General features: G+C 40.1%; 1 long non-coding RNA gene across 1 annotated transcript in view; it reads right to left on the bottom strand.

The window, feature by feature from the left end:
* The window catches only part of LOC148183877 (uncharacterized), a 145,579-nt gene extending 136,062 nt beyond the window's left edge, over window positions 1–9,517 (bottom strand). Inside the window, exon 1 of the long non-coding RNA XR_015773163.1 lies at window positions 9,442–9,517. This is a non-coding gene — a long non-coding RNA (uncharacterized LOC148183877). The remainder of the gene's footprint in view (window positions 1–9,441) is intronic.
* Window positions 9,518–13,004: the final 3,487 nt, after the last annotated feature.

Below are 13,004 nucleotides of genomic sequence, written 5' to 3'. Positions count from 1 at the left end.
CAAAAACTCACACGAACTATTATCTTCTCCTATTTATAAATTCTGGGGGAAACAACATCATGCATGTAATTGAGATTCTCATATAAGAGACTAATAATTGTTAAACAAAGTTCTCTCCTTTTTCAAATACTATTTTATGAACTTAGAGTATTTGTTTTGAAAAGCTAAACAAGCTGGTACAAGAGCAGGCTTTTTTTTTATGTCTTGGATTGGGAAAGGAGGATATTTGGAAGATAGGCACATACATGCCTCATTGGATATGTTAAATAGACTAAGAGTAGACTGTAGAAAGATCATGTAATAAAACCATAAAATAGTTTTAAGTTTTTTGCTCCTCTTCTTTGCAGATTTGGAAATAGGAGTTGACAAGGAAGAAAAGGGAGAAAAGAAATAGGGCTAAGTCACCCAGATATGAATACTTGTGTAATACCTTTTAAATAGGCTCCAAATGGTTCCTCAGGCCAAGCAGGGAGTATTTGAGCCTTAACATGAAACTTCAAAGCCACTTGCACTGTATTGTTCATGAGTGTTAGAATATCTAGAAAAAATCATGGCCGATATAAACAGAAATCTAATGTTCTTTCACCTATTTCTTCACCATTCTAACAAGCATTTACCAAATTTGCCATTTATATATTTAGACAACAAAATGAGGGCTGAGTGCTTGCAACTGCTTTTTTTGTATGCATGGGGAAGTGATCAGCAATTCTAGAATCACACTTGGAGACCTGCTGATTTTAAGTTTCAATGAAACGGAGACATTGTTCTTCAAAAACACGTCACAGGGGTTCCTCATAAGCAATTTTAAAAAATGTCATTTTCTTATCCGTATAAATGTAAGTCAAATAAAATTACTCCACAGCTGCTGGGTTTCTAGCTTTCCTAATTGTATTTATTCATGGATTTCCTTGGCATTTCAAAGTGGAACTAGAAACAAAAGCAAACAAAAAAAAATCCAACCCAACAAACACAATGCATACATTGATGAAACCTCCTGAGTGCTTTAACATAATCCAAGGCAATTTTCTCCAAGAAACAAAATGAATGAAATTTGCTTATGGACCCCTAAGCTTCGCAAACCCTTCAACTAGAACAAGAGGAATATGTGGCTGGAAGCCAATCGGCAGCCAAATGTGTTAGATATGTTCCATTTATTATTAATGTGACAACATTCTATATAGCAGCAACAGGGCAGGCAAGTAAAGGGTTGCCATGGAGATAAGTTACTCAAGATGCAGCTAAAAATACTCCCTTCTTCCCTTACTGTAATAAATATTGCATTATGTGAAGGCTAACAATGATGATATCAAATGCCATCTCACAAAGGCTTCCAGCTGTGAGCATCCTGGCTATCTAATGGATTGCCTGATGGACACACAGCACTTCTTGCCTGTGGATGTCAAAGAGCCTATTTTTGCCCTTATTACACGGTTAAATGTTAGATGGCAGCTGCTGACATCATTAGGACAAAATATTGCTCCCTACTCAGGGTAGATGTCTTACACCGTTGTGACTTTGGGGGATTACAGTCATGTTCTGTGAAGAGACACAGCTTAAACTGGAAAACAAACATGGAAATGTCCCTTGAACCAGATCACAGGAGGTTATTAGGCCTTGTCTCTGAGGACAATGTGGTTACACATTTCACCTTTTTGCTGCTCACCAGGTGCCTTAAGATAACCAAAGACTCTAACAGTACCTATTGATCAGAGACACACACAAAAAAAATATAAAAAAATTGACAGGCTTTTTGGAAGAACTCTCTCCCACCTTCAGCTTTCTTGTAGTTTAGATAGGTCCAGACAGCAGCACAGTTTTTACAGAGTTGGAAAAAGCTATGTTTCAACATTCTTTGCCCACCACAGGAAGTCTTTAAAAGCACAAGGCTTCCACTTTTTAAGTTTTACTTTTTCTTTCTCAGTAAAACTTTTCAATTACTCTGATATGAAGTGAATCTTAATCAACCAATTAAGCTGAGAGATTAAAATATTTAATACCGGAGCAAAACATAATTCAGGTCTTTGCTAATGTCATAACTACTCTTATTTTTTTCTCAGTTTATGGTCTTTAAAAGATGGAATTCACATTTATTTTGTAGTTTATCATCTAATTGAACAAAGGAATTATTTTCACAGAATGCCAGATTATACAGGTCATCTCAATAAATAAAGATCTCATCAATCATCTAAGCTGTGTCCTTGTTAAAGCCTGCTACAGAGTAGTAGATCATGCCTGGTCTTTTTGCAGTCAGAAACTCACCTTCAGCACTGTAACAATAGAGCTTCTTGCTAATACACACAATCACATATAAAATTATCATATTTCCAACTCAGTTTAAATCTTTTTTTGTTTTGCTTAGGGTGATAGTATGCTTATTTTTCAGTAGAATAATCTACATCTTAAAAAAATAGGAAAATAATTACACTTGAAAAACCCAGGAAATGTTCCTAGAAAAACAGAAGGCCGGGTGGAAGTTTTAATTTTGCCATTTCTCAAAGTGCAAGATTGTATCTGCTGTTAATAGGCAGCAAAAAGCACACATGGGAAATGCAAGCAGGGAATTTAAGAAAATGGGGTAACACTACACAAAACTTCTGCCAGTGTGTCCCAGGAGCACAGAGCTCTGTGATCATCACCACTTCCCCTGCAGTGGCACACTTTATCACTTTGCTGAGAGCCAGAACCTTCCCTTGACAGCACACACAGCCACTTCCTTCAGGAACACTGTTTTTAACTATCATTTTTCCTCTTTTTCTGTGTGTACTCTGTTCTTACCCATGATGGCACAAAAATGAGCTCTCTAACACTACCCCCCAAGCACACTCAGCTGCTGGCTGAGTAAACACAGGAGCAAGTCTGTCCTGAACAGCAGGTGAGCCTACAGTCACTGAAATGTCTGGGTACTTCCTCAAAAGAAAAAGCACTCTTCAAAATAGGCCTCCCTACCACACATAATTCCTGCTTCTCCCCTCTCTCTCAAGATGCTACTTCATTTTAAATGCTCACCTGGGCTCAACCCCACAGAGCCTTTAAGCATGGGCTTTGTGGTTTATTTGTTGGCTCTAAAGGACTTAACACACTTCTGGCACAGCATTAATGATATCCCTACTACCATTTCATGGATAATAATTTGACTCAGATGTGCCTGTGGCCCTGTAAGCTCTCTCTACTTGACTCTCCGTCACCTTCCACTACACCAGGTTCCTTAAAGCCCCATCCCACCTGTCCTCAAGTACCAACAAGGACGGGGTATCCACAGATTCTCCAGACAGCCTGCTCCAAATGGAATTTATTCCCTTAAATAGCCTGTTCCAGTTTCATGATTCTCTCTGAAATAGCATAGAACAATTTCTCTTTATTTCAAGGAGCAGGATGATAATTCTTTGGGAAGGGACTTTTTATTTGGCTTTTAATTTCTCCACTGCCATTACGTACATTTACCCTGTGCTAGTTTTTTTTCCTGTTGTTCCAAGAGAGATGTTATCCTGCTTTTTACAAGCACCACAGCTCTCCTGTGAGCCTCCAGCCTCCCTCCAAAGGCTCAGTGCCAGGCAGATCCTGGTCCCTGTGCTTTGCCATGCAGGTGGAATCACAGTGACCTTGGATGATACATTTGCTGGACAAGGCTCCAGAGGATTGCATTATTTCTGAAGCAAAGCTTCCTGTCAGATGCTGTAATACACAGCACAGATGCCTGTTCCTAGCAAACACCTTCCTTGGAAAAAGCATTCTCTTGTTTTTCATATCCATTGCATAGAGGAAAGTTAAGAAAAAGAAAACCTGCTTTAAAATCTGCATTTAAGCATAACCTGATTGTGGCTTGCTCCCACCAAATCTCCCCCCACTTTTTTTTTTTTTTTAAATCCCATGGTTTACAAATGCTGGCCAACTTTAATTGCACAGATAATAAAAACAACAAATAACCCCAAACTAAATATCATATATTTGGAACCCTGATTTGTACAGGACTATGATTACACTGCATAAATACACTCAGTGTAGGAACACCTTGGTGGCTGAAGATGTCAAACTGCAGCAGAAGGGGCTCCCAGAGGGACAAGGTTTATCTTCTGTCTGCTTTAGAATCCTTGTTAGCTGATCAGAGGGACACCAGGACAACACTGACTACATTTTTAAAATATGGAGAGTGCATCACCTCTTCAAAAGGGAAAAAATCCCAATAATGAAAAGCAAAATTATTGGGGGATTTTGGGTGGTTTGTGTATTTTTGGTTTTTTGGAGTTTGTCATTGGTTTTGGTCTTTTTTGTCTGTGGGCTGGGATTTTTTTGTTGCTGTTATTTCATAATAGCTTGTGAGAGGATGTGCATTTAAAAAATAATAAAGATTAGCAAGGTTTAGAAGCCAAAAACTCAAGTCACAAAAAGCTCAGGCGGATAAGATGACAATTTCTTATTGATGAGAACAATTAATAATCACAATCACACAATTAATCATCACAACACACTCAAGCAAAATGCTTGATAATATACCTGGATGACTGGATGCCTTTCAGGTAGGAATGCTCTAGCTAACCACAAGTTCTGCCTTAAAGAAAAGTTACGCAGATGTAAAAAAGACTCAATGGATCTCAACATACAGGTACTGGTGTAAAATTAATGATCCTTTCCAAGTTTAAATGCAAACTGTTAAAAACCCTTCATACAGTTTATATAACTTATGGTAAAGAAGCAATTTTCACCTGGAATATTTCTAACTCTAAAGAATAATAATAAAAAATGTTATGCACAGGACAATATTGCTCACATAGATCAAAATTTTAAAATGACATGAAGTAAACCAATGACAGCACAGAGCCTGTACTACAGATTTAGCATATCTTGAAGTACTTGAACAGAGAGCTTGAAGGCCCTTTCCCAGTCCCCCGAGGAGCCCCCAAGAACAGTCTCCTCCAAGAGCAGGAGCACTGAGCTTAGAGGCTTCTGTTAGTTCCAGGTCACTGCTTTCCTGTTTTTGCTCTGAATGTGAAGTTCTGCATTAGCCCTCCATCATCACATCTCTCTGGTGCCTTTGCAGGTATTCCCACTCTGAAAACACAATAGGCTCACGTGTCTTAGAGCTGAAGTGTCCTAATTGGTTGTTACCCCACATGGTCTTGCACTCAAAGGTCACACAAGCTCAGGCCAAATATGCAGAAACAATTCATTATATGATAAGTTAAATTCAGTGCTGTTATAACTAGACAGGGTGTCATGTTGAAATTACATGTAAGCAATGACAAATTCCACCTTTGATATCCATTGATATATTTTGGTCTTAGCTTAGTCTCTCCCATATTTGAATATTTTCTAAAAACATGCATTACAACTTCAGTAATTAATCAACAAATGTCATTTTCCATTAAAGCATATTTAATCATCACAAAAATTAAGAACAACTAACAACCAAAACCAGTATAATTACTTCTAATGCAAATGTGCTAATTTAAGTTGTGGAATACTTCTTTAAGAGAAGTCTGTGTTAATTGGGGTCTGCTCATGAAAGCAAGCTGTTAATTGAGCTGGCATGTGCCAGATAGACTAGTCCAAGTGAAAGAAAGACAATATTTGCAATGTAACACTGATTTTAAAAGTTAACATTTTAATGAAAAAAGCTGCTATCAGGCTCATGCCAGTTCAATTAGTCACTCCTTCCCATGAGCAGACCCCAATTAACACACTTTTTCGAAAGAAATATCCCACTGTTCAATTAAAACATGGAAGCATAGATGATTACACAAGTCTATTTTGATAATTAGTCTTATGTGATCTGTCTCAAACGTGTTGTTTCTGAACTGCTGCATCATCAAACTTATGGATTACTTTTGAGCAAAGGCTTTTTATCTGCAATTATCAGGCACTGTCTGTACAACAGAACCAAAACAGCCCAACAATCCAGCAGTGGCAAGGTAACACCTTGCCTGTTGGTAACAGCAGAGCTCAAACTGTGATCATTGTGATCAGATGGAGAAATCAGGTGAGCAGGATTTCTGCTGTGAGTGAGCTCTTGTACAATCCCATGACAAGCAGGAGTAAATAAAATCAGGCACAGGTTGATCCAAAGCTTGAGGTCAATGAGAATCTGTCTTGACTTCAGTGAGTGTTGGATTAGATCCCCATGTTCCATGGGAGAAGAGGAATTATCGCAGTGCATCAGGCAATGGGAGCTGGCAACTTGGCAAATATTGATTTGGCATGGTAACTGCTATAATATTGATTTGAAACACCACTTGAATATAGATTTATCAACCATTCTGCAGCACTGTGTCAATGTGCAATAGCAACTGCCTTTGATGGCTCAGTAAAGCAACAGCAGCAAGGAAGAATGAAGGAGGAGGAGTCATGATCACTGCAAATGTTCCCTCAGAAGTATCACGATACACATACCTGGGGAGCTTGTCACCTAAATGAGCTATTGAAAGGATTGATAAATTGTGTTAGCCAAGAGTGATGTTAATCAATAAGGTCACACGGAATTTGGGACTTTTCCCTGTATTTGGGACTGCAGATTAAAACACAGTGGTTTCCTGTGGAAGGAATTGATATTGCCTGCTAGTAAGTTAAAACAATGCTTCTTACCATCGATCCCTTCAAATCAATATTAAGCTTTTTGCTTGATATGATGGAACAGGCATTTCTGAATTCACAAGTCCAGATGGAGTGGAGGCAGACATGCCATCGCTAAAACAAGCAATGTGTGATTACAGTGCCCCTGCAGTCCACTGGTAGTAATCCCAACTTCAGTTTGAGTCCTCCATCACACGCTTGGACCAAACTTCTGCTGTTACTACTTGTCCAAAGTAGTTATCACTATGATTCCTTGAGGAGACATTCTTACTGGTCTAAAGTGTCTTTAGAGAGTGCAACACAATCATCCAGTCTGAAGGAGAACATACAAATCTCTTTGCTTTGGGATATTACATGTCTGCTAACTTGTCACTGCTACATCTAATGCCATTACCTACTGCAGTATGTGGGTATTCATGTCAACAAGAATTTTATTAAGGACAAAACAGAAAAAAACCACAACATAATCATGCTTTAGAAAATTATTCCAATCAAACCAGACCAGTTTGTTAGGTATCTATCTCCAAAATTTGGGGGGGGATAGGGCAGAAAATCTCAATGGCATATGGTCTTTAACTTACATATTTACTTTCCTTGAGATAGCTGCTGTAAAAGTACCACCCACATTCCTAGTATTCAGGAATATTATCAAATGTGAAATGCAAAGGAGGTTTGTTCACTAAAATATTTTCATTTTGAAGGAGAGGCTGCACTTCCTGTTAGAACTCTGTTAATTTCTGTAATCCTGGTGCACCAGAATAATCCCAAAGGTTTGATTTGAACTAAGTAAGTAAATTAATATTTTCTTTTATTTTTCCTGTGGATAGAGTCTGCCTTCTCCCTTTGGCATCAATTGCAGCAATTCTTTAAGTCACAAACATCCTCATTTTATGGGGATTTTGTTTGTTTGGGGTTTCTTTAAACAAGCTTGGAGCAGGAGAGACACAGGTATGTCATCGCTTTGATGTCAGTGGAGGTGCATGTCAGTGCAGAATTTGCCTCAGTTTTTCTAATCTTTTCAAGTATGCACAGCTACTCTGAAACCTCCCTGCAGAAACTTGGCAAGAAACAAAAACTAGGGGTGACAAGGAATGAGAAAAACTTGCCTTCCTGGAGATGCTTTGCACTTCTGATGCCTCTCAGAACCCATCACTCTGCTCCTATACATGACAGACTCCTCTGTTCCTACCCCCAATATTGCTACAGTTAAAGCTGCCCCCTCTTTTTTCAAGCTATTTAGTTTTTTTCTTGTTGATTATGGCACATTCACTATCATATAAATTCTCATGCTATCTCAAAGTGTAAGTATTTGGCCTCTAGCAGCACAAAACATTTTTTATTTTATTCAGAATGCCCCCATTCTCTGTTTGGCCACAAACTACCAGAAACCTCACATTTAAATTCAGGAATTCAAACACTTGCAGTAAACTTGACAATGAACGAGTTAACACAGACATACAATTAATTTTTTTTTTTTTCCTCAGGCTGGAGATAAAGACCATGTAAAATGAAAACAAAGTATTTCTGTTTCAATCAAGCTTTCAAAATCCAAAAATAAACATCCTCAGTTTTAAGTACTAGGGAATCTTTTCAGCGGACTTGAAGTTTCAACAACTTCTCCAAGTCTAGGGGGAAAAAAGCCCACATTAAAATACCAATAATTTTTACATTTCAAATCTATTTATTTCCTGAGACAGTATAGAAAGATTTTAATGTACTTCCACAAAAATTCAGGGCCTACTAGAACCAGTAGCTCTTGATACATATAGCTCTTGAATTAAGTCCTCATTTAGCTTATTTTCAAACAGAAAATAAGTTGTTTGTACTTTTCAAGAACTTCAACACAAACTTCAGTTTCAGGCTGAGGAAGAATACAAAGTCAAACATTCTGCATCACATATATGAGCTAAGGATGCAAACTAAAGGCAGCCTGCCCTAGTCGAGAACAAAAACACTTGTCAATAATTTCAGGATACTACGAGAAGTCTTTTTTAAACAAAAACAACAACAACAAAAAGGAGATCCAAGGAGCTCCCTATGACCCAGCTGCAGAAGTAAAAGCAAAGCACAGAATGCAGCAATAGCAGATCTAAGAAGAAATTGTTTCTGAGAGAACCGAAGAGAGGGAGTCAGCAGGGAAAGGGAAACATCCATTTTGATGTTGGCATCTCTCAGGCTCCTTGCCAGAGGCTACAGGCATCCCCAGGGCCCACCCAAACCCACTCAGGAGACCCTACTACAGAGAGCTTCAGTTAAGCAATGCAAGTATCTCCCCTGCCCCATACATATTTTGTATGAAGTCTTACAGCAATCATTACACAAAGGCTAATTTTTATAATCCTGTTCCCAAGATAACCAAGGTCTGTCCCTGTAGAACTAGACTTGTTAGGCATTAACTCGGAGCTCAGGCAAGTTCCTCAGGTACAGCAGCAAACTTAGGGCAATGGGTAGTGCCAAATAAACAGGTTTTACAAGGCACCACTAGCCCTCCACACAGTGAGTTATTGGCACCCCAGATATTCTTCAAGATACATTATGCCCGTATTTATTTGGTCAGGCTTTAGAGAGAGAGCTAGACTTTTTCAGGTACAGTCACTTCAAATTCACTCTTCAAACACAGAGGCAGAGAAATTGGGTATATCCTAAGAAGACCAACCCTCTCAAAGACTGTACGTACACACCCATCTTACATAATCAGCAATTCTACCTTCTCAACACCTCATGTTCCAGAAACCCTAAACCAGCCAGAACAACTCACGTCATCTTTGCATTTTCCAATCTTTCATCTCCTTAAGTCCCTGACCCAGGAACGTCAGAGTCTCTTGATCTAATATACATTACAGAAAAAGACACATAATTCCATAAGCAGTGACTCACTCTCACAGCCTCTGCCTGGGGGATGGAGCTCCACAAAGGAGGGCTCCAGCTTTGTGTGTAACTCCTTCTCCCTGAGCTAGCAGCGCTCTGAGGGAAGGCAGAAAGGAAAGTGCCCCCAGCCTGCCTTATCAGCAGAGATTGGGAGCAGCTGGGATGGCCCCAGGGTTAACCACACACAGGTGAAGCTCGTTCCCTCTTCTATTCCAAGGCCCACTCAGGTGCAGCAAATCCCTGGGCTTTGGCTGGACAGGTGAGGCCAATTCCCATTGCCCTGCCCACAGAAAGGGCAGTGGAACAGCCTTCTTCACTCTCTCCTTTCCACCAGTGGTTGTAATGAGCTCCCCCATGGCTTCAGAAATACAAACTGAGAGGTGAAGAAGAGCTGATCATTACAGTGAGCACTGTAACGTCCTTTTCACAGGAAGGACAAACAAGAACTCTCAGAGCTTTCATGGGAAATCAAGAGAGCTGCCAGACCACAAAGAAGAACAGTGGCCAACTTGGAACCTCCCAGGAGACAGAAAACCCACAGTGTCCCACCTCTGCCTTTGATGGCTTGCTCAGAAAAGCCACCTTGTTAACGCAGGCAGGCAGGCACTGTGTGCTGAGACTTTCACCTCTGTCAAAAAGTGAGCAGCCTAAGCCCTGACCCCTTTCCCAAGGTGCTTTCAGGCTGTGCCTCCTGCACTCTCACAGCAGATTGGGCTGTGACAGGTTGGTCAGGAAACCAGAGATGTTTTACATTTTCTGCTTGACTTGCAGTCCTTTAACCAGACTAAGGCTTGGGACAATTTTTCCAGTGGTATTTTTATTATGCTTTAGGAGAAAAACAGGTCTGAGGTTGACACTCAGCATTACAGTTTCAGTACTATGCACATAAATTTAACTACTTAATTCCACTGAGCATTGGGTAAGTGGGGCAGCTAAACCCTGTATATTGCATGGAACATTTATCACTAACTACAGTATACAATTCCCTTTGCCATTTAGGCTTACACATTTTACAGCATTTACAATCATGCTGAATTATGCTGGAACTCTCCTTTTAAAGGATTTCATGAATGTATTGCTTGAATGTTGCCAGACTTTTTTTTTTTTTATTTCCTGTTGTTCATGCAGACTTGAAGGGGAGGTGAGGTCCTGTGAGGCTGCTTATGTACTTCTGGCTCACAAGTACTGTTGGGATGTCTGGGTTTCACTGAGAAGCTGCTGGAATCAAAAATTAAGTGGGATCTGACTGAAAGCTACAAGGAGAAAACTGATGTAATGTTTAATCTAGTGCACCTTAACAACTAGTGAATGTTGATTTCTTACTGGCATCTTATTGATAAGAGTCTTTATCAGCTTTTTATGATGGGGGAAGGTCAATAGTGTCCCTCAGCCTGGCTGGGACTAGCTCTGTACCGGAGCAGAGTGGCCCACCTTTGTGACCTTGGTGAGGGGGCTCACAGGGCCTTGCTGGTGTCTGACAAGGTGTCATCACGGGGTGGCAGAAATCAGCTCTTGCATTCAAGTGACTTCTTTTCCTCTCAGAGCAGCTCAGCCAGCCAGGGAGCCCCACTGTTATCTTTCATGAGGGAGATATGTCCTTGTTGGCTTGCTGCTATCCTCCCCCAGGAAAATCTCCCAGTGTATTTTCACAGTCTGAACCTGACTTTCTCTGGGCTGGGAAAACAAAAGCAAACCCAGAAACCCCACAGCTCTCAGAAGACCAACCTCCCACTTGTGCAGGGGGCACACCTGGCCTGCAACTCAATTACTTCTGCTTCCTAGTTTGGTGGTGCAAACTGTAATCCTGGGTTGTGAGAAGTACAGAAATATCATTCTAGGTCTCCTTAAGTAGATGACAAAATGTAGCCACACTTCCCTACCTCTCCTATGCAAATCCTGCCTATGATCTTCCCAGTTTCCTTTATGTATCTTAAACCCTGAAGGTTTAAGGGTAATATTTCTGTAAGTCATATACTATTAGATCTTTCTGCTTTTAAAACTCTTCCTTCTCTTCTTGAAAAAAATTAAAATAGAATCAATTAAAAGAAAAGTCTTTTCACTCTGACTTCAGCTGTAGTGTAAAACTGTTACTAAAACTATCGTGGATGTGACAGAAATAAAGGAGGTGATGAGGAGATATTTATGATGTACAAAAAATGCCCAGGGAATATGTCTAATGATGTGATCAGGATTTTTAGGCCCTTAATACAGTGATTATTAATGCAAGTCTTCTTCCATGCTTATGCAAATAAGCTTGGGATATTACAAGAAATTTCCAGTCATGCTGCTTGCAAAGGCCAGGTGGGGATGCTAGGCTGGCTAAAGCCTGAAGAGACTTTCTTAATGGAGTCCAACAAGATTAGTTGCCCTTCCCCACTACATGACTGTAAAAAAAAGCAAATAAATCACTAACAGTCTCCTAATAGACTTAGCTCTCTCCTGCCCTGAATGAATATTGCTTGGAATAAGCTCTACAATGGCCAACCCTGATATTGCCAAGATGACTTGTTTTTTCCTCAAGGCTGCATGAAAATGTTTTTTTGAAAACGTTGCCCCTTGTCCTGCCTGCAGGAGTGTAAAAGACATTCTGCTGGTGGGCTGGAGCCCAGTTACTGGAATGGTTTGCACCTGATCATGTTCTTGCTCTGAGGTGAGGGGATAATGGAGTTCTCTCCCTTCCTGTGAGTAACCCAATACACTCCTCCTCTGAGCCCTCTGTGTTAATGGATTTATTATGGACCCTGTGATATATTGCAGCCTCACTCAAGACTCAGCCGTGTCTAGTGGAGCAGCCTGATTCTGACTAGTCTGCCCCTTTTTCTGGGATTATCCCCTTTTATTTACCTTTTTTATATTTTATATTATCTTTCCAGATTTCTTTTTAACTATTTTTGTGTCTTCTGTGCAAGCTCAATTTTAAATAAGTTACAAGTTGCTGCTCCATTCCTTTGTTAATGGTCAATGATCCCACCAATTCAGTATGCTTTCAGGGATGGAAAAAGTCCAAATAATCCCATGCACTGGGAGAATAAAATTGGTCATGGTTGAAATATCTGTGCTTCAGAAGTTAGGAGTGAGGGACACAGATACAAAGGGCTAGGGCTGAAGCTGTGGCACAGGTGTGTCTCATGCCCAGGCAAATGAATTGGGACACTTGCTGAAACAAGAAAGAGGAAAAAAAAACAAAAACCAAAGGAAGCCATAGGAAAAGCTATTCTGGATAAGAAGTCAGCTCAGGATGGCAAGCCCAGGTCACTGAGGCTGGATCTGATAAACTCCTCTTTTCCAGTAATTGTGTCTGACCTGATTCACTCCCACCTTTTTTTGCAAATCTGGGTGCAAATCACAGGGCATTTCTGCCATGGAGGTAATGGAATTGAGGAGCCAGTTCCTCTTCCCATGCTGAATTCCCACAAGACACCAGAGGCTGGTGCATTTGTAACAGTCACCTAGAATTTCAGAAGTTTTATTAACTAGTACTTCGAAGGACCCTTCCTTGATATTTTGTAGGCAAGCAACACAGTTTTGAAATGGTGGGTAGCTTTTGCATACATCTATTTATTGCAGTAAAA

This window comes from Pseudopodoces humilis, chromosome 8, assembly GCF_049639895.1.
Source record: "Pseudopodoces humilis isolate 2021_Gansu_Grassland_sample_001 chromosome 8, ASM4963989v1, whole genome shotgun sequence".
Classification (NCBI taxonomy): Eukaryota; Metazoa; Chordata; class Aves; order Passeriformes; family Paridae; genus Pseudopodoces; species Pseudopodoces humilis.
Note: the sequence above shows the minus strand (reverse complement) of the source record. Positions and strands in the feature narration are given on the sequence as shown.